Raw genomic sequence first — 22,011 nt, 5'->3', positions numbered from 1 at the left:
GCAACCAAAGTCATCACACTGCACATACTGTATATAAAGCACATATTTAGAGGCTTAACTAGTAAACTCCAAATGTGACATATGTGCAATGTGGGCGACAACATTATTCTGGGAACTTTAACTTTAAAATCTTCCAACTTTTATTTTGCAGGCTCAAAGATGATATAATAGAGTCAACTATGCAGAAGGTGCAAGCTCAAGAAAGAGGTACAAAGAACATAAATAGAAGCAGAGAGATGAAAGACAAGAGAAACCAGGCTATCACAAAGTTCCTGAACATGGCTCCTCCCCCACTGTGAATCAACCTGTACATGGAGGCTTAAAAAACAAGATTGCTAGCAAGGACATATATATCAAGATAGCATTGGGGACAGGCTTTAACGTGGGCCCAGTCAAAAGAGGACACGGCCACAGAGCAGACCACTTGGTGAAGCGGCACTGACTGCGAGGCAGCCAGGAGAGACTGGCCACCTCTCTCTCTCTCTTTAGGAGCTCGTGGAATACGGCTGTTTAGAATTAAGTAACGTCAGAGCCAAGAGGATGGCTGTGGGCAATGGGAGCAGAGATCAGGGCCAGACCTTAGGAAGAAGGGAGCAAGGGAGACAGCAGCCTCTCATGTCACACCATTTCTCACTAAGGAACCAAGTAAAGATGCAACATCTAGTTTTCTCATCTAGTAGATGACCCGTGGGAGGGACACCCTCATCTGTTTGCCCACAGGAATGCCATACATTTCTCTGCAAAGACCTGAAGGTGCTATGAATGCTACCTACCTTAAAACCATTACTTCCATGCCACTTCTGTTAGGGTTAAATTACTCCTACTTTTTAACAAGAAAACAGATAAAAACAGCTTAGGTAAGGTACACAAACAATATCTTGTCAGAGCAGTTCACAGATAAGCCCATTTTCCCCCTTAACCCAAGGTAAGAACTTCTAAAAGGAGACACTGAACTTACATGACTGATTAACAATTAAAAATTTACTACCACATGAAAAGGAGTGGTTATAAAAATAAATTATTTCATTATTTTTATGAGTCTGAGCCTCTAAAAGCAACAAAAGCAAAGGAAAACGGCACGGAATTTGGGGCGTGGATTCAAAGTCCCGCCCTGACTTACTACTTGATAGCTGGATGCCCCAAATACGTTACCCTCCTCCCTGAGGTTCCCAACGCGAGCTCTCTTGTCTACAACATGGCACAGGTGCAGCCATCTCCCCCACCCCCCCAATCCTTCTCTTCCTCTCCTCCCTCCTCTCTCATTCCCCACCTCCCACCCAAAACACGAGGTCCAACAGCTAGTCTGTACCACGACACTGTAGTCCAGCATACTTTCTTATCAAGAAAAACTGTATGATGAACTTTTACGTAAAAACTCACAGGTTGAATTAAGAACCAGAACCAACAAAAATAATATGTTTTGGAGTAAATGAGGGAAAAGGGCACTGGGTTGAAGCTGGGACTAGATATGTCTCTCAGAGCCAGGTCGCACCTACTAATGACTAAAATATTTGATTACCTTAATTATCTTGGCTGCATAACCAAGAGGTGCTGGTGGTTATGAAATTCCAGAATATTAAAAACTCAGCCACATTTTCATTATAGCACTCTCTACTGTGTTGAAGTCAAGACAGCAAAAGACTGCCAACAGCATTTTCACTTTAATTTTCTGGTAAGACAAAAAGAAAAATTAACACTGGAGCCAAATTCTCCATTTTTAGACATGCTAAATTCTTCGAGGAAAAAATATCCATGGTTATAAGAAACTGAAATCATTTTTGTGTACTTTATTAGAAAATATGCATTTATGCTTTGCTTAAAAGGTATTTAAAAAAACAAAACCTCAGGCTAATAATCTTAAATGTTTACCTGTTACTACCCTTCCAGTAGTTAGGAAAGAAGAAAAGTGAAATAAAAGCTGAAGCACTTACTGATGGGACATTAAATGACTGGCATATTGAGCAACAATGATCCAGAAAACAGACCTAAAAAAATCCTTTTTGGTACATGCAATTAATAATTACCAAAATAATGTTGGTTTTGAGTCCAAAACTCACTTCTGTGTAAATGAATCTACTCCAAACAATGACAGTAATGGTCACAAATGTACCACAAAAAAAACCCCACAAAACACCTTGCCTATTTAGCTCTTGATTTTGCTTTTAAAATACTTTGAGGCCTCTTTTGAGGCCTTCTGAGAACAGCAGAACTCTTCAGCTCACCATCATTTCATCTTATTAATAAGCACATTATAAAATACTTTAAGCTGAATATAGCATTTATCATCTCTTCCCTCCCAGCTGTTAAAGGACTAGCTTGTTCCAAATATGGCATTAGTCTTTTCCAAGTTCTACGATTTAGGCACGACATAATTCTTCAACAAATTATTCTGTCTTGTCATGACTGACAAGATGACTTAAGTGGAGATAAACAGGCTAATGAAAAACATTCAGGTCTGATTTTCAATTGCTATTTTGTAAGGGAGAAAAACAAAGCTTATAGCTTTAAAATGGGAAAGCCATGTAAAACTATCTTCTCTTCAAAGTCAGGAAGTGGGGCTTTCGCTGACTGGACAGGTAAACCCCAGCTGAGGAAAGAGGCAGAGGCCACCTACTCAGGATGCTGTAGGAGGGATTCCTCTACTGGGTGGAAGACTTCCCTGCATGCCCTCTAAGGTCTTTTCCTAACCTCAGAAACTGAGACTTGGTTTTTGAAAAGTAGAAGCAAAGCAAATGTGATGTGTAGGCAGAGACAGCAGAACAGCGCTGGAAAATTAGAAGCCATGGGCTGGAACCCTGCTTCCACTTCTATGTGAACTTAAATAAGGCATTTCACTTTCCTCTTTGCAAAATGAGAGGCTGAGAGAAGAAAATGAAGATCCTAACATTCTGAGCCTACGGCTTCCTCCTATGCCTGCCTCGGCCACCCACCACCTTCCCACTACTGCACCTTACCATAATTAGGCAGCTTTTTAAAGCATCTAATTAATGGAACACAGAAATTAAAACCTTTAACTTTCTATTTCTGGCATGTTGCAAATGTGCAACAGCATTTTACCAAGGAGTAGTTAATGCCACACAGTTCTTGATATACTGGCTTTTCTTGAACTCCAGTGACAGTTACAGTGACAAGTTGTAAGCAAGGAGGTTGTTACCATGGGGACCCATTAGGATTTCCGGGGGTGGATCCGGCAGGCTTTTCCCCCTTTTGGTCAGAGCATTTTTTGATGGTCTGGATCTAGCAATTTAGAAAGCCTCATCTAATTTTTCTTCGGCAAGGTGCCTTTAAGAAATATAGCAGGTCTAAAAGGGTTATTTTTAAGTAGTTTGCCAATCCCATCACCACAATCTGTAATCCAGATTAATTCAGTAGTTTGCAAGCTTTAAAAAGAAACCGGTGGCGGGGGGTCCTTCCCTGATGGCTCAGTGGTAAAGAATCAGCCTATCAGTGCAGGAGACACAGGTTCAATCCCTGATCTGGGAAGATCCCACACGCCATGAGGCGTCTAAGTCCATGCACCACAACCACCAAGCATGTGCTCCAGAGCCCAGGAGCCCAAGAGCTTTGAGTCTAGAGCCCCAGCTCTAGATGGGAGATGCCACCAGTGAGAAGCCCATGCACTGCAACGAAGACAGAGCACAGCCAAAAATGAACACACATTTTTTAAAAAGACTTGTAAATGTATCCAGAGGCTATTAAAAAAGGCATGATATAAACAATAACGATAAAATAAACACTGGTGTCTTTCTGTGATCATTTCCCATGTAGTATACAATTCTGACAAAATGTTAACTGTTTCAATGACACTCTTATGAGTTACATATATTCAAGTTTTAATCTCTCTATTCATACGAGCAAATAAACACAAGCCCACTGAAGTCTCAATGACCTGTGTATGCTGTCATTTCTTTCCAGATCACCACACCACATGAACTGTATTTAGTATTTCCCCATCAAGACTTCAAAGTTCTCCAAATCAAGATTGTTCTCAAGAAATCTCAGCTTCCCTACACGATTATGTCAGAAATACATCACACAAAATAATTATAAAAATAAAACTTATTATAAAATAAATCACACTGATCAGACCAGAACAGAGTTTAAATTGCAGGTCTGCCTCCAAAACTGCTGTGTATGGACAAAGGGAGATGAACTGTCACTCCCAGCTAAATGTGTGTTGGGGCTCAGGTTCCCCCGAGACCCATTCTATTAGAAGATACCTTAAGAAAGATCATTTACAAGGGTAATCTGTGGATCTGGTTTGATCAGAGAAGTGGAGCCGTCAGAATTCAGAATAAAACATTTCTCTATGTCTTACTGAGCCCAAAGCAAAGTTACACCAGACAAATTAACATTAATAAAAAGGAGCACTTGATTTCACAGTAATAGTCTGAAACTTCACCTGCCCGAGGCCCGAGGCACAGTTATCCCGAGAGCCACAAGGTACTTGGAACAAAACTGAAGACGTGTCTCTGTACTCACAAAAATCTTTCCTTGATCTCACACTAATAATTACTGAAAAACCTAAATATAAACACCACTAAGATAAAATGTGTTGAAACAGAATTCATAACCTAAAAAACAAATTACAAATTTACAAGTCTAAAGAGAAAAAAAAAAAGACCTAAGAAGACAAGCTACACTGTCAACTAAGAGTAAACAACAGGCATGAAGATATCCCATAGAAACGATCCATCTGGTTTTGATACATTTACTCACCTAAGCTTTCCTGTGGCAGGTCCAAAAGGGTTATTTTTAAGCAGTTTCCCAACCCTATCTCCACAATCTATAACCCAAACTATTTCAGTAAAGAAGTTTGCAAGCAAAAAAAAAAAAAAAAGACTTGTATCAGGCTATTCAAGAAACATGGCATACGATACAAACAATAACGAAACAGGAAACATGGTGTCTTTCCATGATCATGTCCCATAAACTTTAAATAGGAAGAGCGAAGGACAAGCCCAAAGCATAGTCCTGACACATTAGTTTACTATCAGACATCCAGAAACAAAAAGAGACTCAGGTCACAGGACTTGAGAAGAGGCAAACTCTTGGGTGCTTTATTTGTTTTTACTACTGGTTTACAATTTCCCTGATTTTATTTTTAAATGCATGTCTTGGCCCAGAAAAGCAAGAGAGCATAGACTGCCAACAGTATCAGATTCTCCTTTTCTTATTTTCTGGAGCTACAGAAAACAGAGCCAGAATCCGGGTTGTCAAGGAGCCTTCTGATTCTGTCCAGGCAGTATACGGTGTGAGGTTTTAAGATACACAAAGGCTTTTATAGTATAAATCTCAGCCAACTTAATGTTCTTTCAATGCAAAGTGGCTTATATTTTTCCCCCCAGAAAACTCTCTGGAGCTTTAAGGTACTGACAATTTTCAAAAGACAATGATTTAAAGAAATGGATCACAGAATTTCAGTCTTAAAAGTTTTCTTCCTATTTCTAATCCTTAGTACTGAACTGTGTCAAACATTAAATTGTCATTCGATATACAGTATTTCAGCATTTATCGATTACCTACTTTGTGCAAGGGCCCTATACCAGTAAGCACTCTGGACTGTAAAAATGTAAGCGTCTTCTATGAACAGCACTTGGTTCAATACTATACACATGCTACAGCACAATACGAAGGCATAGCATTATTTAGGTTGTATTCTCGACAATTTGGGCTTCAAAGTAAAATAATGACTTTCAGCTTTTCCTACCCTGCACATCTATATACCTTCCTGGCTGTATACAAATCCACATTTCTTTTTAACTCCTGTTTTAATAGTATAGAGGACTGTTACATTTCTCTGGTGTAAAGTCTTTCAACTTAACAGAAACCAAATGATCGCAGAAGAAAAAGAAATCAAATTAGAAGCATTAAACTGTCTTTCTCAGAGCCTCCCTCTCCCCCTCATTAACACTGCTCAAACAGCTAAGAACGCCACTGTGATGCTCCCATTACAGACCATTCATGAAGTTCCCAACTGGGCTGAGACCGGCAGACTCCATCAACTGGGCACACAGCCACTCACCATTCCCCTTTGTTTAGAGTCTCAACTGCCGTTCAACCCACGTTATTGTGTTCCACTCAAGTCCATCAACTTTCTTAAAAGAGAAAACAATCAGGAAACAAGCAAATGTATTATTTAACCAGAAAATGAAGAAAGGATCTAATTCATATGCCTCACAAAAAACTCTTTAAAAATGATGGCTCACTTTATATTTCCTATCTTAAATAGCAGTATTACTTTATTACCAGTCTTACATGCCTAAAAAGACCCAGTTGTAAACAAATAATCATTAGAAACTTGTTTTTAAAGAAAGCCCAAGCCCTCAATCTTGAGCTGGCAAAGCACCAGAGAGAAGCACTCTGCGCCAGAAGGGACAACACAAATGCATGTCCACACTACACAGGTGGAGAAGAAAAAACCCCAAGCAGCCTGGGGGGGCGGGGGGCGGGGCTTGGAGGGGAAAGGGCAATATTCCAAAGAGCATGATCCTAGGTTTGACTATCCTAAAATTCAAATGACTTTAAGAAATATTAGGCAGAGCTCTGTGGTAAGCATCTTAGTCAAAGCTCTTTTGGTTGTAATTAAGGAGAATTTCCTCCAAACTAGCTTAAGCAAAAAGGCACTAACTGAAAAGACAGGACCCAAAGGCAGGAAGTGTAACAGGGCCATACCTGGAGCCTTTACACACCCAGGCTCCTGTTCCGCAGTCTGTCTCCTGTCTCCAGTCTGTCTCTCCAGGGCTGTACCTCTCCTCAGTGCTTCCTTCTGGATAAATCTACTTACTTCTCCCTCCCTGTACTGGCCTTCGCTGCTTCCACAGATATACGCCTGTCTCTCTCCAGGGCCATCTCTCTCATCAGTGCTTCCTTCTGCATAAATCTTAGCCCCACCCCCGACCCCCCCACCCCGCCCCGTACTGGCCTCCCTGCTTTCACAGATACAAGCCTGAATTTGGCAGTACCCTGGCATCTGCTTATCTGTTTCAAGTTCTCTGAATTCAGGTGGACCTGTTTGTTCCCTGAAGGCATGAGTCTCAGTTCCAGTCTCAAATTCCTAGGAGAAACTGATTTGCCCAGCTTAGGTAAGTGCCTGCCCGCGGTCCAGTAAACTGTTAAAAGAAGAGCTGGGTCACAGAGTGTAGCCAGGGTAGGGACTGCATGCCTGACTCCTCAGAAGGTGTGTAATACACTAAACAAGCAATAAGGCAGTCTGCATCCTCAAAAAAAAAAAAAAAAAAACACTTAAAATCTCACTGAAAAAATATATGAATACTAAATAATATCCTATGACACACTCTAGAATGAACGGACAGGAACAGCTCCATGACAAGGAACAAGGATCAGCTGTGCACTAAACGAAAGACGGAAATAGAACCAAGTTCAGGGAAGGGCTGAGGAGCACCAAACACAGCGCCTGCTCCTCTCACTCTGGCCATATAGCTAAGAATTAGGAACCTAAGGAATAGTCTTTTACCACATAAATATCTTCTGTGAAATATCCTAGTTGAAAGTGTGCTGTAAGGTTTAACAAAACAGTGCTGTTTCAAAGTGCAGTAGTAACCCGCTAGCTGACGAATGTGGGTTATACATTTCCAAGGTGCTTGTCATCACCCTGACTTCCTTTCACTCCCTGGACCCCCTAAGATTCTTGCCCAAGCAGCCAACAGGACAGCACAGGTGTCTCACTGGTAATATCCCACCCAACCCAGCATGGTTAACACACAGACAACTCAGGCTAAGCTGGGTGCTAGTAGTGTGGGGGGAGGGGACTGGAACAGAAAAGAATGTTTCCCACATACAAAAGCTATAAGCACAAAAAAACTGGAGAAAGCCTAAATTATTTGTACAAAACAGAAACTAGCAAAAACTTAACAGATGTCCAAAATATACTGGGTTAAAAAAGACAGTCTACTCACAGTAGACTATTAGTTACCCTACATTATCACCAAAATATCACACATTCCCACATGCCAGAGCTTGCTTCAATCTCACAAGAAACAAAAAGGTACAAAGAACAATGAGAAAGTGGTGACAGTTTCTAATTTACTGATTGCTTTGCTGAAGAGTAACAATGCTATGTAAATGAAAACCACAGACCTATCAAAATTAAACGTCTAACACTAAAATCCAACAGCTTTAGAACCAAAAAACTTCATTTTGTATAATCCCCAAACTAAAGACATTTCCCAATCTGGGAATAAAATTTCAATGGAGTTTCAATGTGGGGGGGGAAGTGATATTTAACTCCATTTTTTCAAAGCTGAACACAGCCATGGAGATCAGAAAAAGCTAGCGAACAATTCTTTCTAAAGCCACACTTCTAACCTACAAACACATCCCAAAAGAGGCATGTTAAAATCAATTAATTGAGATCCACTAGATCTCACTGCCGCCTCCAAACCAGAACTCACCATCCCTCTTCATATTTTCTGCCACATTTTGTAAGTGAAGTAAAAGAAAAATCAAAATGTTACAACTCAAATGCTGTTCTAAAAGTGAGTCCATTTCTTGTAAAGTGGGGGAAAGGTCAGCTGATTGAGGGTTACATCAGAACTTCACAAAGTTCTAAGAATTAAAATGCTTTAAAATTATTTAACGTAAGATACTTTATACTCAGTCTCCCCAAACTAGACTTTCTCATCTCTTGAGCATACAGTCTAATTTTAATGTAACTTTTATGAAATTCATGTTCTCTGTATGAAAATTTAAAAACAATGGCAAGTATGAAGAAAAGAAAAACTGCTCATGTCCCAATGCCCAGAAAAAACTTTGGTATTTATCCTTCTAGCCTGTGAGGTAACATTTTTGAAGAATTAAAGATTTCCTTAGCAGAAAGAATGTGTTAAGTTAATGTGGAGTTCATGGATATAAAACATTCTTGAAAAGCTTTACAGGTCTGGAACTCAAAGAAGTTAAAAATAAATTTATGCTCACGGCTTCCACAGTGTAGCAAGTTAAACAGTAACTACAGAGCACGGGAATTCCCTGGCGGGCCAGCGGGCCAGCGTTTAAGGCTCAGTGTTTCCACTTCAGTGGGCCCAGGTTCGATCCCCGGTTGGGCAACCGCAACTAAAATCCCACAAGCTGCAAGATGCAACCCCCAGGAAACCCAAACAAACTACACAACAGCTCTGTTGATTAACTGTTAGGAAACCAGTACTTTAAGGAGACTCCAACTGCCGATTTCAAGGCAAGGACAAGTTACAATTACAAAGATCTCATCAAGAAAACCTTCTTCAGTAAATTACAAAGCTCAGATAAGGATTCTTGATACAATAGTTTACTAAGCAAATAGCTACAACCAATTAACTCTATCATCTCTTCCTTCAGTCGCTCAGTTGTGTCTGACTCCTTGTGACCCCATGGTGTTCAACACACCAGGCTTCTGTTCTTCACCATCTCCCAGAGCTTGCGCAAACTCGTCCATCGAGTCGGTGATGCCATCCAACCATCTCACCCTCTGTCATTACAACTCTAAATATTAGCGTCCACCCTCTCTACAAGCCTAAAACTACTTATCTATAACCAGGTGTCCCTAGGGCAAACCCAGCAATACACGCATTTGTATTTTTCAGTTTTCTATGAACACAGCAGACTCCCTATTAGCAAACTCCACGTGAAGTACACAAAGGGAAGACGACAGGAGACCACCCGACCCGAGCATTCCACAGGGAGCCACGAGCTGAGAGCTTCCAGGAGAGGACACGCTTCCTAGCCAAACAATCTTATCCCTAAGCCACAATGAGCAAAGCAAAGTGCACAACAGAACATACCTAAGCGGGGAGAGGAAAGGAACACTGGCAGTGGCTGCTGTCTATGCACCGCACACCGAGTCATCCTCTCTGTGTCTTTTATTTGGCTTAACTGCATTACTGACCAACGCATAAGCAGTAGGCCCATTTTTACAGATGAAAAAAGGAAACAGCATTATCAGCACTGTACCAGGCACTACTCAGCGCCTTGCTTCAGTTATCTCAATCAATCCTCACATTACACTCCAGGTGATGTCCATTTTAAAGATGGCGGGGGCGGAGCCCAGAAATGTTACGGTCACACAGTGATATTACCAATTTAAGGCCCAGAGCTGGAGGTGTCAAACCTACCCCTGCCAGGCTCTGCTCATAAACCCTATTCAAGTCACATCATTCTTTCCAACCACAGATTTCAAACCAATTTTAAAAACTCAAAAATCCTAGAATCAACTCTCAATTATGAGATTAATTCTCCACGTTTTGTTAAAAAATTTCTTGTTTTGGAATACAGTCAATATTTGCTAACTATAAATGGGGTAAAACCTTTAAAAATTGTGAATCACTATGTCGTACATCTGAAACATATAATACTGTAAATCAACCATACCTCAATTAAAAAATTAGTATAAAAATTTTTTTGTATTTTATTTGCTCTTTGAACATTTCAGCAGGCCATGGCACCTCTAGGAAGAGGTGTGCAGGTAAATACAAGATTGTATTAATAGCAATCAATTAGCAGAATTTGTAAGTTCTGCTAAGAAGGCCTACATATAAAGTTAATTCTTATTTCAAACATATAGTGAAATACTTGAACTTCCATGATACAGTCTACTTTTAACTATTACCAAAAATAATCAAGAATCAAAGAATAGTTCTGAACAAAAAAATGGTTCATATTGTTTGAAAGAGAGGAATATAAGGGGCTTTCCTGGTGGTTAAGTCATTAAGAATCCGCTTTGCAATGAATGGGATACCCATTTGATCCCTCGACCAGGAAGATCCCACATGCTTCAGAGCAACTAAGCCCAGGCACCACAATTAGTGGGTGCTCTGGAGCCCAAGAGCCAAAACTGTTAAAACCTGTGTGCCCAAGAGACCATGCTCGGCCACTGGGAAAGCCACCGCAACAAGACGCCCACACACCAGAATTAGAGAGTAGCCCTTGCTCTCTCCAACTAGACAGCTTGAGCACAGCAACTATGACCCTAAATAAATCATTAAAAAAAAAAAAGAGGTATATAAATTCCTCGCTAACACTACAATAAAATCCCATCCATCAAGTACTGGGAAGCCTGTAATACCTCTTTAGGACAACAGAGTTGACCAAATAAAACTTCCAGTTCATCTCATGTCCCAAGAATTAATATTAATCATGCTCCTTTTGTTAGTGGAGAGGAAGAAAAATGAAGTTGGAGGCTACGTCCAAAAAGCAAAGAGGAAAAGTAGACAGTCAAGCAGCTCAAAATCAGTTATGAACCTCCAAATAAATAAGGAAAGGCTCACCTTAAGAAGAAAGTGAGAATACTCTGAACATACAGAAACAGACTCGGAGGCTTATGATAACCTTCAGAAGGCTCTTATCCTTAAAGTATTCATTATTAATTCTAAGTAGGCCATTAAATGCCAGGTTTATAGACTTTACCTCTACACAATATGGAATATCTGGATATCAGTCCACTCCTGTAACAAAGAGCACTCATATAACAGTTTCACAGCAATAGCAGAAATTTGCCGTTTCTTTCTCTTCATGCGATACTTTTTCTGTACATATAAATCACAAATTAGAAATGATGCTGATAACTGTGATCTGGGTTACTGTTACATACTTTTAAGCACACTGATATGTTCCAATTTTTTCAAAGATCTGAGGGAATCTGTGGACATCCCCCTGTAATTGGCAATTCCCATGAAGAGAAAGCATTCTAACCAAATCAAGAGCCTTTATGCAGCACTAAGAGAGGGCAAGATACCAAGATGAAGGAGACGTCCCTGACTTCAATCAGCAGAGGACTTCAACCACAGAAAGTCCTAATACCTGCTACACATGGACGAACCTTGAAAACTGTGCTACATGAAATAAGCCAGACACAAAAGGGTAAATATTGCACGATTCCAATTACATGAAGTATCCAGAACAGGTAAATTCACAGGGACAGACAGTAGACCAGAGGTTACCAGGAGCTAGGAGGAGGGAGCAATGGATGGTTATTACTTAATGGTTACAGATTTTCTGCTTGGGTTGAAGAAAACACTGGAAACAGGCAGAGACGACGACTGCACAACTCCATGAATGTACTTAAGGCCACTGCACTGCACTCTTGAAACGGGGAGAGCTCCCGAGTGGCCCAGTGGTGAGCATTTCGGGCTTTCACTGTTGTGGTCCCTGTTCAACTGCTCTTCAGGGAACTGAGATCCTGCAAGCCAAGTGGCACGGAGCAGCCAAAAAAAAAAAAAGGTTAAAATGACCTCAACCTAAACCTATAAAACTCGTAGAAGAAAACAGGGGATAAGCTTCAGGGCACTGGACTGGGCAGTGGTTTCTTGGATGAGACACCAAAAGCACAGGCTACAAAAGCAAAAACAAATGAGACTCCATCAAAGGACACAAGAGAATGAACAGGCAAGGGAGAAAGTGTGTGTGAATCGTACACATCTCTTAAGGGCTAATATTCAGAGTGAATGAAGAACTGCACCTCAACACCACCAAATGTTTTTAGTTTTTTAAATGGCGTTTCTGCAAAGTTGATACAGAAATGGTCAACAAGCATATGAAAAGATGTTGATCATTAGTCAGAAATGCAAATCAAAACCACAGGGAGTCCTCACACCCGTCAGGATGACTACGGCCAGAGAAGAACCCTGGCAGTCCAGTGGTGAGGACTCTGTGCTTCAGCAGGGGGGCAGGGTTCAGGCTCCGGGGGAGGACTAGGATCCTGCATGCCCCATGGTGTGGCCAAAGAAGAAGAAAACAAATGCTAGGGAGCATAGGGAGATATACGGACTCTTGTGCACTGTTTGTGGGATGGTGAAACGGTGCAATAATTAAGGCTCCTCAAAAAACTAAACACAGAACCACTATATGATTCAGCCAATTCACTTCTGAGTATTATCCGGAAGAACTGAAAGAAGGATCTCAAAGAGATATCTGCACATCCATATTCACAGCAGCACTAATCATAATGGCCCAAAGATGGAAACAACTTGTCTTCATTGACAAATAAATGGACAAAATGTGGCATATTCATATAACAGGTTATTCAGCCTTTAAAAGGGAAGAAATCCTGCCATGTGCTACAACACGGATAAGCCTTAAAGATACTCTAGTAAGTGAAAGAACCCAGTCACAAATAGCCAAATACTGTGTGATTCTACTTATAAATCGAAAAGTCGTCAAATTCATAGAAGTAGTAAGCAGAATGGCAGTTATGAAAGGCTGGGGTGAGGAGAAGAGGAAGAAAATGGGAGTTGTTTAATGGATATATAGTTTCAGATTTAGAACATGAAAAAGTTCTGGAGATCTATTTTCCATTAATATGAATGTACTTAATGCTAGGGGCTTCCCTGATGGCTCAGTGGTAAACAACTCTCCTCTCTGCAGAAGACATGGGTTCGATCCCTGGGTTGGGAAGATCCCCTAGAGGAGGAATTGGCAACAACCCACCCCAGTTTTCGTGCCTGGGAAATCTCACGGACAGAGGAGCCTGACGGGCTATAGTCCATCTGGTTGCAAAGAGTCAGACACCACTTGGCAATAACAAGTTAATGCTACAAAACTGTACATTCAAAAATAATGAGGACGGTAACTTTCAGGTTATGTGCTTTATGCCACATTAAAAAAAATGATTAAAATGGCAAAACTGTATTATATTTTATCACAATTTCTTTAAATAATGTAATATACTAAAACTACGAAATTGTATAGTATGTGAGTATCTCAATAAAGCTGTTAAAAAAAAAAAAAAGCAGAGGAAACAGAGTTTAACCAAATTCTATCATTTGCTGGTTTAAGAAAAGAGAGCAATTTGTTGGAAGTATCCAGATCCTGGAGCTCAGAGAGGATCCTATGCTTCTGCTTCCTCCAACTTCTTCACCCCAGCCTCCATATGACAGCCCTTTTCTTGCCCCCTCCAAGGCACATCACCACCACCTTCTAACCTCCCAGTTCCTTATTATGTATTATGTCTGACCTCACAGGAAAGTTAAGTTAAAGAAGCTACAGTGGCAGTCATAGCAAAGGGCACAGAATTCAAGACTCAGATTCTACGTTCAGCAGCAGAGCCAAAATATTAAAAAAAAAAAAAAAAAAATCACACAGTAGACATACAATAAATGTCAGGTCTCTGCCCTTCCTCTCCTCTCCTTCCAGCCCAGCATGTCTAAAAGAGCAAATGCTCAGCTCCCGTGCTCGGATAGCCTCTGGCCTAACTCACATGTGCTGGAGCTATAAAACACAGAATCATTTAATACGTAGTTGTTAATGCCTATCATCTATTATTAAATCCTGAAAACACATCACAAAACTATTAACTAGGATAAACCTATTTTGATAAAATAATAAACTTTTCTACTGCATATAAAAAAAGATGGTGAGATGAAGACTAAGTATTACCAACCACCTCCGAGCGGTGGAACTAAGGGTGAAGCGCTCCCTTTCTGGCACATCTGTGTTTTTAATGATGCATCTGGAACTTCTGCAATAAGAAATGTAACTCTCAGAAGAAGAAATCATTCTGGCTTAAAATTTCACTGTCTGCCTCCGATACCATATTACTGCCCTGAAGCTGAACTGGTACCATGTGAAACAGTCATGATTCCCTACATTTTACAGATGAGAATGAACTGAGGCTCAAAGCAGAGACGTGGTCAAGGCTGTAAGGCTAGTAACAGAGCGGGGATGCCAATTAAGGCCTTCCAACTTCAAGCCTTTCTGGTCCACCACATCTCAAAGAGCACTCTGCATTACTGCTCATTTTATATATATATATATATATGAAAATGTATATATTTAATCTATGTTTAAATAACACCTAAGAGCAGGTGCTACAGAATCTTGGGCAAGTAACCTGGAAACTGAGCCTCAGTTTCCTCATCTGAAAAGTGAAGTGGTTGGAAAAGCTATTCTATCTCACCAGCTCATCTAGCCTCACCAGTGAATGGATTTTAAGTCTAGATACCAACTGAGGAGAAGAAAACCCCGTGGGCAAAAATGAATGAATAGTTGGAAAGAAGCTGAGGCCTGTGCTCTGGGTCAAGGGCCATTTTTCAATGGAAAGAGGCTGTGGACAGTCAAGAGCAAAGAGCCCGCTGGGGAAACTCAACTTCCTGGCTGAAGCAACAGCTGAAAGCTCCGGCTTTGCTTCCCTACCAGCAATGCTTCAATCTTAGCTAACTTAAGAGGAGAAACCGCAGATTTATAAGTAAAGTTAGAAGAATGTAACAACACAGCTGTAGGGGAGGGACCTGGAGCAATAGTTTATGCACGCTATGGCAACTGGATTATTTTCCAAGTGGACTCGTGAATATTAAAGTGGAAAGAATCTTTGGTGGTTCTCAGAGACGACCCTTCCTCAGCGAGAATTTCAGGAGAAACTGAAACTTGGCAATACCCATCGGAGAGATGTCACACTTGTGGAAAAGGTGAGAGAATCCAACTAAAGCCTCTTCAACCTACAGAGCATCAAAGAAAGCGAAAAGACCTTTATTAAGGGTGAAGTTCTTGCAAAGGATTCATCGGGTGTCTGTAACCTCTTATACTGCAAGCTAATTTATAAAGCACTCAAAGCTGTCTGACACTACTGGGCAGCATTCTCACTCGAAGGTAATAAAAGTACAGCATTAACTTTGCTCGCTAGAAAAAGAAAAAAAAAGATTCCATTTTGCTAAAGCAGCCTCCTCCGACCAAAACCCTACCACCTGCCCCTCCACTACGGGGATGAGCCTAAACCAAGGAGAAGCTGCTTCGAGCCTGGACAACCGGCCTCGAGAATTAAAATAACATCCTGCCCCGAGAACCGCAACCGAAGACGCCAGAAGCTTCAATTCCAAAAGCAGGTCCTTTAGAGAAGGAAGAAAGCTCCCGGCCGTGCTCTCGGCGCTCCCGGGTGCGAGAATTCAGCCCAGCTACTAGGCCATGACTGGGTGAGCACCTGACGTGGGGGGAGGGTGAGCCAAGGCCCTAGCGGATCTGGGGCGAGGAAGTGGGGGCTCCCGAAGCTCCAGAGAAGAAGCGCGGCCCTCCAGAGGCGGGGGTCCTGGGGACACCCCACCCCTACCCCAAGGGTAAGGACCGAGAAGAACACGTGGGGCGACAGGAGCAGGGAAGGGGTGTCCCGGGCAAGCAGCCTGGGTCTTGCACGGCGGCCGGAAAAAAGGAGGACGGAGCTACCCCCGGGGCAGGGAACCGAGCCCTCGGAGCCCCGAGGGGGAAGGCAAAGGGCGCGGGCAGAGGGGCAAGGCCACGAGGAGGGCGGGTCTCCCAGGGCGCCGGGGCACGCGCCGGGACCCGGGCAGCGGAGGACCCCGACACCCGGGAAGACACCGCGGACCTGCCTCCGGGGGCCGCGGGGAAGCCCGAGCGGCCGCGCCCGGAGGGGCCCTGGTGACCCCGCGGGGCCGCCCGGACCGGACCCGCCCCGCGGCGCCTCCCTCCTGCCCCTTCGCTCCCACCCGCGCGGCCCGTTATCCCACGGCCGCCGCACTCACCAGCGGCTGCACCTCAGCCTGCCGCCGCCTCAGCTGCTGCCTGCGCCTCCGCAGCCGCCGCCGCCTCGCTGCTGAGGCCGAGTCCCGGGGGAGCCGCCGCGTCCCGCCGCCGCCGCCGCTGCCGCCAGAGCAGAACACCCCAAAATGGCGGCACTTCCGGCGCCTACCACCGGCGGGGAGGGCCGACGCGGAGGGGGAGGGCGGCTCGGGGGAACGTACCACCGCGGTGCCGCCCGCAGCGCTGAGCCGAGCGGGGCTCGGCGCAGGGGCGGGCCGAGCGCCCGGCGCTGCAGCGCCCCCTCGGGCTGGGGAGTGGAGAAGCAGCCGCGCGGGGGCCCTGGGGGCCTCGGGTAGAACCCTCGACCCGGGGAGCGGCGAGGGCAAGTCTCTTTGTCTCGTTACTCCGCTGGAGGGAAGACGCGGGGAAGACACCCGGCCTGAAAACTTGGAAGTTCTCGGCTCTGCGCCCCTCACCCACAAGAGTTCTGGACGAACTGGCGGGCGCCAACCTCTGCTTGGCGCTGAATATGCGCATAATAAAATACTTGATGAATGAATGGGTGAGTGAATGGGATGGTGCTTGGCCAGCGCTGGGCACCCGACACACCCTCCTTTCTAACCCAGCCGATAAGCAACGGGATCCGGCCCTTCCTTGTCTGCTGAGACGTGGACTGTAAGTGTATTGCAAGCTTTCAGAGTTAAACGAAAGCCCTCTGGCGGGATGAGCAGCTGGGTGAACTCACAACCTTGCAAAAATCCTTGGAGCGCCAGGAAGCTCATAAAAGTTCTACTAAAAGACTGATTTTTCCAGCCCTAACCTGCTTCTCCCAGTGAAAAAAAAATTTTTTTTTTCCGTAACAAAGGCTAGGTTCTTGAAGACCTCCTTCAGACTGACCCAGAAATCCCAAGATCTAGGTAGAATGCAAATAGTTCGTTTGTTTGTTTAAAAGGTCAACGTCATTTATTCCCACAAGTTCTACATCTTGTGGGACAGTAAAATGCAGAGAAAGAAAGAAAACTTAGTTCTGAGACCTTTTGGCCCCAACAACATGCAAATAACTCATGGGTTTGCAAATGATTTCTCTGTAACATCTGGCTTCTCAGAGCAATAACTCTTCTACCCACAAATACTGATTATACCCTACCTTACCACAAAAAAAATAAGTGGACTCCCAAGCAGAGGCCTCAAGGGTTTTCCCATGTGTTGGAAGCACCTCTTTCCTCTCTTAGGAAGGAAAAAAAATAGTCACAGTTTCTAGTACCATATAGATCTAAACAATTAACCCTTAAATTGTACACTATCAGATTTCCTAGTTGTGTAGTTTATCATTTTATATACATTTATAATGCTGATATTCAAACCAGTCGATCCCTGAATAGTCATTGAAAGGACCGATGCTGAAGCCGAAACTCCAGTACTTTGGCCACCGGATGCGAAGAGCTGACTTATTGGAAAAGACTGATGCTGGGAAAGACTGAAGGCAGGAGAAAGCATAACAGAGGATGAGATGGTTGGGTGGCATCACCAACTCAACAGATGTGAGTTTGAGCAAACTCAGGGAGATAGTGAGGGACAGCGAAGCCTGGCGTGCTGCAGTCCATGGGGTTGCAAAGAGTCCGACAGGACTTAGTGAACAACAAATAATGCTGATATATGATCTTGTTCTTGTTAATAGTTTTGTGTGTAATTTACTGAAAACATCTTCCATTTATAGACCATTACAGCTTATAGAAGGTTGTCATATATTGTTGTTCTTCAGTCAGTCATATGCTGCTAAGTCATTTCAGTGGTGTCCAACTCTGTGCGACCCCATAGACGGCAGCCCACCAGGCTCCGCTGTCCCGGGGATTCTCCAGGCAAGAACACTGGAGTGGGTTGCCATTTCCTTCTCCAATGCATGAAAGTGAAAAGAGAAAGTGAAGTCTCAGTCATGTCCGACTCTTCACGATCCCATGAACTGCAGCCTACCAGGCTCCTCCGTCCATGGGATTTTCCAGGCAAGAGTACTGGAGTGGGGTGCCATTGCCTTCTCCCTCCATGGACTGAAGCACGCCAGGCCTTCCTGTCCATCACCAACTCCCAGAGTTTGCCCAAACTTAATGCTGGCAAAGAAGGAGGGCAGGAGGAGAAAGGGAGGACAAAGGATGAGATGGCTGGATGGCATCACCGACTCAATGGACATGAGTTTGGGTAAACTCTATGAGTTGGTGATGGACAGGGAGGCCTGGTGTGCTGTGATTCATGGGGTCGCAAAGAGTCGGACACGACTAGGCGACTGAACTGAACTGAACTGAATGTCCATTGAGTCGGTGACGCCATCCAACCATCTCATCCTCTGTCGTCCCCTTCTCCTCCCGCCTTCAATCTTTCCCTCCATCAGGGTCTATTCAAATGAGTCAGCTCTTTGCATCAGGTGGCCAAAGTATTGGAATTTCAGCTTCAACATCAGTCCTTCCAATGAACACTCAGGACTGATCTCCTTTTGGATGGACTGGTTGGAGCTCCTTGCAGTCCAGGGGACTCTCAAGAGTCTTCTCCAAAACCACACTTCAAAAGCATCAATTCTTCAGTGATCAGCTTTCTTTATATTCCAACTGTCACATCCATACATGATTACTGGAAAAACCATAATCTTAACTAGACGGACCTTTGTTGGCAAAGTAATGTCTCTGCTTTTTAATACGCTGTCTAGGTTGGTCATAACTTTTCTTCCAAGGAGTAAGCGTCTTTTAATTTCATGGCTGCAATCACCATCTGCAGTGATTTTGGAGCCCCCCAAAATAAAATCTGCCACTGTTTCCACTGTTTCTCCATCTATTTGCCATGAAGTGATGGGACCGGATGCCATGATCTTTGTTTTCTGAATGTTGAGCTTTAAGCCTACTTTTTCACTCTCCTCTTTCACTTTCATCAAGAGGCTCTTTAGTTCTTCACTTTCTGCCATAAGGGTGGTGTCATCTGCATATCTGAGGTTATTGATATTTCTCCCAGCAATCTTGATTCCAGCTTGTGCTTCTTCCAGCCCAGCGTTTCTCATGATGTACTCTGCATGTAAGTTAAATAGGCAGGGTGACAATATGCAGCCTTGATGTATTCCTTTTCCTATTTGGAACCAGTCTATTGTTCCATGTCCAGTTCTAACTGTTGCTTCCTGACCTGCATACAGATTTCTCAGGAGGCACGTCAGATGGTCTGGTATTCCCATCTCTTTCAGAATTTTCCACAGTTTATTGTGATCCACACAGTCAAAGGCTTTGGCATAGTCAATAAAGCAAAAATAGATGTTTGTCTGGAACTCTCTCGCTTTTTCGATGATCCAATGGATGTTGGCAATTTGATCTCTGGTTCCTCTGCCTTTTCTAAATCCAGCTTGAACATCTGGAAGTTCATGGTTCATGTATTATTGAAGCCTGGCTTGGAGAATTTTGAGCATTACTTTACTGGCGTGTGAGATGAGTGCAACTGTGTGGTAGTTTGAGCATTCTTTGGCATTGCCTTTCTTTACTACTGGAATGAAAACTGACCTTTTCCAGTCCTGTGGCCACTGCCGAGTTTTCCAAATTTGCTGACATATTGAGTGCAGCACTTTCACAGCATCATCTTTTAGGACTTGAAATAGCTCAACTGGAATTCCATCACCTCCACTAGCTTTGTTTGTAGTGATGCTTCCTAAAGCCCACTTGATCACATTCCAGGATGTCTGGCTCTAGGTCAGTGATCACACCATCGTGATTATCTGGGTCGTGAAGATCATTTTTGTACAGCTCTTCTGTGTATTCTTGTCACTTCTTCTTAATATCTTCTGCTTCTGTTTGGTCCATACCATTTCTGTCCTTTATTGAACCCATCATTGCATGAAATATTCCCTTGATATCTCTAATTTTCTTCAAGAGATCTCTAGTCTTTCCCATTCTATTGTTTTCCTCTATTTCTTTGCACTAATTACTAAGGAAGGCTTTCTTATCTCTCCTTGCTATTCTTTGGAACTCTGCATTCAAATGGGTATATCTTTCCTTTTCTCCTTTGCCTTTCACTTCTCTTCTTTTCACAGCTATTTGTAAGGCCTCCTCAGACAGCCATTTTGCTTTTTTGCATTTCTTTTCCATGGAGATGGTCTTGCTCCCTGTCTCCTGTACAATGTCATGAACCCCTGTCCATAGTTCATCAGGCACTCTGTCTATCAGATCTAGGCCCTTAAATCTATTTCTCACTTACACTGTATAATCATAAGGGATTTGATTTAGGTCATACCTGAATGGTCTAGTGGTTTTCCCTACTTTCTTCAATTTAAGTCTGAATTTTGCAATAAGGAGTTCATGATCTGAGCCACAGTCAGCTCCCAGTCTTGTTTTGCTGACTGTATAGAGCTTCTCCATCTTTGGCTGCAAAGAATATAATCAATCTGATTTTGGTGTTGGCCATCTGGTGATGTCCATGTGTAGAGTCCTCTCTTGTGTTGTTGGAAGAGGGTGTTTGCTATGGCCAGTGTGTTCTCTTGGCAAAACTCTATTAGCCTTTGTCCTGCTTCATTCTGTATTCCAAGGCCAAATTTGCCTGTTACTCCAGGTGTTTCTTGACTTCCTACTTTTTCATTCCAGTGCCCTATAATGAAAAGGACATCTTTTTTGGGTGTTAGTTCTAGAAGGTCTTGTAGGTCTTCAACTTCAGTTTCTTCAGCATTACTGGTCAGGGCATAGACTTGGATTACCGTGATATTGAATGGTTTGCGTTGGAAACGAACAGAGATCATTCTGTCGTTTTTGAGATTGCATCCAAGTACTGCATTTTGAACTCTTGTTGACTATGATGGCTACTCCATTTCTTCTAAGGGATTCCTGCCCACAGTAGTAGATATAATCGTCATCTGAGTTAAATTCACCCATTCCAGTCCATTTTAGTTCGCTGATTCCTAGAATGTCGATGTTGACTCTTGCCATCTCCTGTTTGACCACTTCCAATTTGCCTCAATTCATGGACCTAACACTCCAGGTTCCTATGCAATGTTGCTCTTTAAAGCATCGGACCTTCTATCACCAGTCACATCCATAGCTGGGTATTGTTTTTGCTTTGGCTCCATCCCTTCATTCTTTCTGGAGTTATTTCTCCACTGATCTCCAGCAGCATACTGGGCACCCACCGACCTGGGGAGTTCCTCTTTCAGGGTCCTATCTTCTTGCCTTTTCACACTATTCATGGGGTTCTCAAGGCGAGAGTACTGAAGTGGTTTGCCATTCCCTTCTCCAGTGGACCACATTTTGTCAGAACTCTCCACCATGGGTGGCCCCACAGGGCATGGCTCATAGTTTCATTGAGTTAGACAAGGCTGTGGTCCATGTGATTAGATTGGTTAGTTTTCTGTGACTGTGGTTTTCAGTCTGTCTGCCTTCTGATGGAAGAGGATAAGAGGCTTATGGAAGCTTCCTGATGGGAAAGACTGACTGAGGGAGAAACTGGATCTTATTCTGATGGGCGGGGCCATGCTCAGTAAATCTTTAATCCAATTTTCTGTTGATGGGTGTAGCTGTGGTGTTCCCTCTCTGCTATTTATCTGGA

The 22,011-nt window shown here is 43.2% G+C and overlaps 1 protein-coding gene across 13 annotated transcripts in view; it reads right to left on the bottom strand.

The window, feature by feature from the left end:
- The window catches only part of CELF1 (CUGBP Elav-like family member 1), a 65,085-nt gene extending 48,465 nt beyond the window's left edge, over nt 1-16,620 (bottom strand). For 3 of the 13 annotated variants that reach the window (XM_070383339.1, XM_070383345.1, XM_070383342.1), the window contains exon 1: nt 16,458-16,616. The gene's annotated coding sequence lies outside the window, so the exon portion shown is untranslated. Of the gene's footprint in view, nt 1-15,361; nt 15,423-16,457 lie in introns of all 13 variants that reach the window. The other 10 variants (XM_070383343.1, XM_070383341.1, XM_070383350.1 and 7 more) reach the window with 8 other exon arrangements.
- Between the last annotated feature and the right edge of the window lie 5,391 nt (nt 16,621-22,011).

This window comes from Bos mutus, chromosome 15, assembly GCF_027580195.1.
Source record: "Bos mutus isolate GX-2022 chromosome 15, NWIPB_WYAK_1.1, whole genome shotgun sequence".
NCBI classification, from domain to species: domain Eukaryota; kingdom Metazoa; phylum Chordata; class Mammalia; order Artiodactyla; family Bovidae; genus Bos; species Bos mutus.
This window is presented reverse-complemented; position numbering and strand designations above follow the sequence as displayed.